General features: G+C 33.8%; 1 long non-coding RNA gene across 1 annotated transcript; it reads left to right on the top strand.

The window, feature by feature from the left end:
- The first annotated feature begins 1,619 nt into the window (after positions 1-1,619).
- LOC134262805 (uncharacterized) lies at positions 1,620-3,076 on the top strand. The gene is made up of 3 exons (XR_009991111.1): positions 1,620-1,699; positions 2,540-2,621; positions 2,943-3,076. It is a non-coding gene; the product is annotated as an uncharacterized LOC134262805 (long non-coding RNA).
- Positions 3,077-5,244: the final 2,168 nt, after the last annotated feature.

Below are 5,244 nucleotides of genomic sequence, written 5' to 3'. Positions count from 1 at the left end.
TTACCTCGTCATTGGCCATTTGCAAAATTATTTCGTGAAAACAGATTCTGATTGCACACATAAGTACTCTGAAGTTGACATCAAGAAGATGCTTGAGTTTCTGATTGACAATATCTATGTGGTTTTTGGAGGTTAGGTATTCCAACAAACTATTGGAATTCCCATGGGTACAAATTGCGCTCCGTCATTAGCAGACTTATTTTTATATTCATATGAAGCAGAATTTATGCAAAATCTTATGCGTTAAAAGAAGAAAACACTTGCTTTGGCCTTCAACTCGACATTTAGATATATCGATGACGTATTGGCAATTAATAATGATTATATCAATTCATTCGTCGATACGATATATCCTGGTGAGCTTGAGATCAAAGATACCACAGAGTCCGACACTTCTGCTTCATATTTGGATATTTTACTTGAAAAAGACACTAATGGTAATCTAACAACTAAGCTATATGATAAACGTGATGACATTAATTTTTCTATCGTCAACTTCCCTTACTTATGCAGCAATATACCTTCATCACCTGCATACGGAGTATATATATCTCAATTGATTCGATACGCAAGAGCATGCTCTACGTATGAACAATTTTTTAAACGAGGTAAAATATTGACAGGCAAGTTGATGAAACAAGAATATCAGCAGTCTCGTTTAAAGTCATCATTTCGTAAGTTCTATGGTCGATACAATGACCTTGTCAGCAAATACAATTTATCATTGAGTCAAATGCTGACTGACGTTTTTCATACCAATTGTTAGTCCATTATTTATACACTGAATGGCGGTGGATTTTTTTCCATTATTTCCTGAACATGACAACAAGCACACAGCGGGTGTGACCGTTCGGCAGGGGATGCTCACTCCTCCATGGCACCTGATCCCACCTCTGATGTTTCGGAGGTCCTTGTTTGCTCTGCTCTGATTTTGTATATTGTTTAATGGACTTTGAGATTGAATGCTGTTCGTTATCTCCATATCATTCTACAATATATTTCTGAAGAAAAACATATAAACGTCTTAGAATTCACATTGTAATGGTTCCAATCATATCTTTATGAGACATTTAAGAGAAAATTGGCCTATCCTCGATTTCATTCAAAATCTCTTTATTGATGAGTTTTGAATAATCTGCAAAATCATAATTACCACAATCGCTAATGATTAAAAGTAATTATTTATTTAGTTACAATTGAATGTTATCTTTAGAGTTTGTCATTCACCTTAAAGAATGAAATGGCCAATAAAGCTAAAAAGAATTAAGAGGTTCTTGAACTGATGACACTAATTGTCTACCAAAAAAAGATACAACGCTCTGTGTTGTGAATAAATAAAAAAGAGATAAACCTCAACAACACCCTTATCTTTAGAAAAAATCTAAATTATTACCTCTTTCTCTTTTAAAAAACTAAAACATTTAAGTTTAACCAATTCAAAAGTTAAAGATGAAGTGTAAATTCATATGAATGCCAATCACTGGAGATAAAATAAAATAAATTTTTTTCTAAAAGATACAATTGAGGGTACCTTATACAGGTACATAGAAAATATTAACAAGAACAAAGGTTTTGGAACAATGTAATTAATATTGTGAATCTTTTCTTTACTATTTAAGGTTGTGACCCCGGCTGGCGTTATTATTCAGACCACTGCTATTTAGTCAGTCAGGAACAAACGTCTTGGCATGAAGCTAAGGTAGGTAGACATAAATTGAAAAAAAAATATTCCTTTAATATCACCAAAAGTGTGAGTTTCCAAAAATCGATATTAAGGTGTGTCACTCGTCAACATTTTAGAAAAGTTCAGGCACAACTTATTACTTCAAAACTATTTTATTATAATTCAATTTTTATGACATATTTGACTTAAACAATGTAAATTGTTCAACCTTCAATGAAAAAACTTGAAATTCACAAAGAAGCAAATTTTTATTTAATTTTGTGGGAGGATATTTATCGGAAAATTCTGCAAATCTTCACATTTATTCAATTTAATGTCTTAAAACTTTATTCTCACATACTTTATCTCAGAGAATATTTTCTGCTATGATCAATATGCTAGGAATTTTAAATATGGGTCTCATTCATAACTCATATTCATAACTCATAATTTGATAAAAAAAAATATCCTATTGCCTATCTTGACTTTTAACACCCCAGATTTGCCACTTTTTTAGTTTAAAAAGGTCACAAAATAATTAACATTAATTTGCAATATTATTCAAACTATTTAGTAAAATAAAAAAGTTATACCCACTGCACACTGGCCCCTACTTTTCTGCGATTTTAAGTCATACTACATGAATACTTTTCATAAATCCTTCATCTATCAAATTTCAAGAATGACATACCTTAAACATTTCCATTTGAAATTCCAATACAATATATTTTTAATGAATATATACCAAGGGTGTATAATATATTTTTGTCAACAATATTATCTCACTTAATTTTTTGAATCGATTAATAATATATGTTTTATATTTTCATCAATATTTTGCCTTTTTTCTCCCTTTGTTTTGCCACGCGCACATAGTTTCAATGTGAAAGTAATGGAGCGTTCCTGGCTGATATCAACTCTGCCGAGGAGAACACATGGATTACAGACAAACTCATTGGTCTGTATTTTGGTTGTTTGTATTTAACGAGAGAATTATCTATTATCTAGAGAATTTTTCACTTTTATGAAAAACGCCACCACTTACTTGCCGGTGAAGATTTGCAAATTTTTACTATCCAAATATGAAGATTATATTTCTCGAAAGGACGCTAATGAAACAAATCTCAATTAAAATCTCGACTCAGTTGATAAACCTATCTTAAAACGTTTTCTTTTTGTAAAACTTAGAATTCCAAGGGTGAACATCAATATCACTATAAATCTCTGCACATTATAAATATCGTATATCTGTTTATTAAGAAGACGTCTTTATTTCTAGATAACCAAACCTGGTCAGTTATTACTCACCACGTATGGATTGGTGCAAATGATATTGACAAAGAGGGCGTCTTCATCTGGAGTGAGATGAATTCTACTCTGAATTTTTCGAATTGGAATCAGGAAGAACCAAATGATGATCTTGAGAAGACTGTGTGGCAATTATTCAAGAAAGAGGATTGTGGAACGATTTACCTTGTTCATTGAAATGCAGTTACATTTGCAAGAAAATAAATTAATTGAAGTGTTTGTAAATGAATAAAAAAATCTTTTACACTAAGATAAAAGTTACCCTGCTTTAGACACTTTGACGTTATAATCCATGTGTCATAAGGCGACACAACACATTATATAGCAAGAGGCCCACGGGCCTTATAGGTCACCTGAGCATTCTGCAACAACTTTCCAGTTATTGAATTTGATTCATGTTTTAAGCCAGATGCTATATGGCATTCACAATTTTGAAAGAGGCACCATTGATCATCATAACAATACACTTAGCAGTTGCTTAGCTTGGTTTATTGATTTAAATATGCCCAATAATAAGTTCATAGGATCTTCATGAACGTTTCATGAACATTTCATGAATAAAATTCATGAAAAATTCAAGGTAATTCATGAATTATTCATGATCACCTCGCAGGGGTACTGAATACCCATACGCAAGGTAGGGGGGAAAAATGCATTCCAACTAATCAGTAATATTCAGCAATAATCAGTAATGCCCCTAACACTGTGAAATAAACCCCTGACCCTAGGTCCACACATTGCACAAATTTTAAAAAGGCACCGTTAAAATTGCCTATCAAAAAATAAATAAATGTTTTATAAATACAAAGGAGCAGATTTCAAACAATTAATTCATTTTCAGTATATAAGTAGAGCCCCACATCCACCCCTGACCCTGGGGCCTTGAAATTCAAAATTTTGCAAGATTAGGGCCCTTGCTCATCATAACTATTTAGGTAGTACATCTGCTTCATACCCAGAGACAGAGAAGAAAATTTTCAAAGATTTAATGTATATTCACTATATAATCAATAGAGCCCCCCCCCCCACCCCCACACACCAGAACCCCTGACCCTGGGACCATAAAATTCACATTTTGGTAGAGGCACTCTTGCTAATCATAACTATGTACTTAGTTAGTTTATTTAATACCTAGGAGCAGAGAAGAAGATTTCAAAGAATTTATGTATTTTTACAATATAATCTATAGAGCCCCCCACCCCCCCAACACCAGAAGCCTTGACCCAGGGACCATAAAATTATTCACAATTTTGGTAGAGGCACTCTTGCTCATCATAACTATGCACTTAGTTAGTTTATTTAATACCTAGGAGCATAGAAGGAGATTTTCAAAGAATTTGTGTATTTTCACTATATAATCAATAGAGCCCCCCCCCCTAACACCAGAACTCTTGGCCCTGGGGCCATAAAATTCACAATTTTGGTAGAGGCACTCATGCTCATCATAACTATGCACTTAGTTAGTTTATTTAATACCTAGGAGCATAGAAGGAGATTTTCAAAGAATTTGTGTATTTTCACTATATAATCAATAGAGCCCCCCCCCCCAACACCAGAACTCTTGGCCCTGGGGCCATAAAATTCACAATTTTGGTAGAGGCACTCATGCTCATCATAACTATGCACTTAGTTAATTTATTTATATCTAGGAGCAGAGAAGAAGATTTTCAAAGAATTCATGTATTTTTACTATATAATCTATAGAGCCCCCCCCCTACCAGAACCCTTGACCCTGGGGCCATAAAATTCACAATTTTGATAGAGGCACTCATGCTCATCATAACTATGCACTTAGTTAATTTATTTAATATCTAGGAGCAGAGAAGAAGATTTTCAAAGAATTCATGTATTTTTACTATATAATCTATAAAGCCCCCCCCCCTACCAAAACCCCTGACCCTGGGGCCATAAAATTCACAATTTTGATAAAGGCACTCTTGCTCATCATAACTATGCACTTAGTTAGTTTATTTAATACCCAGGGGCAGAGAAGAAGATTTTCAAAGAAATCATGTATTTTCAATGTATATAATCAAGAGAGCCCCGCCCTAACACCAGAACCCCTGACCCTGGGACCATAAAATTCACAATTTTGGTAGAAGCACTCTTGCTCATCATAACTAACTACTTAGTTGGTTTATTTAATACCCAGGAGCAGAGAAGAAGAATTTCAAAGAAATAATGCATTATCACTACCTACTTATTTAGCCCTGCCCTAGCACTAGAACCCCTGACCCCAGGGCCATGAATTTCACAATTTTGGTAGAGGACTC

The sequence above is a fragment of the Saccostrea cucullata genome, unplaced genomic scaffold (assembly GCF_032062105.1).
Source record: "Saccostrea cucullata isolate Sc308-1 unplaced genomic scaffold, CSIRO_AGI_Scuc_v1 ctg12090, whole genome shotgun sequence".
NCBI classification, from domain to species: domain Eukaryota; kingdom Metazoa; phylum Mollusca; class Bivalvia; order Ostreida; family Ostreidae; genus Saccostrea; species Saccostrea cuccullata.
Note: the sequence above shows the minus strand (reverse complement) of the source record. Positions and strands in the feature narration are given on the sequence as shown.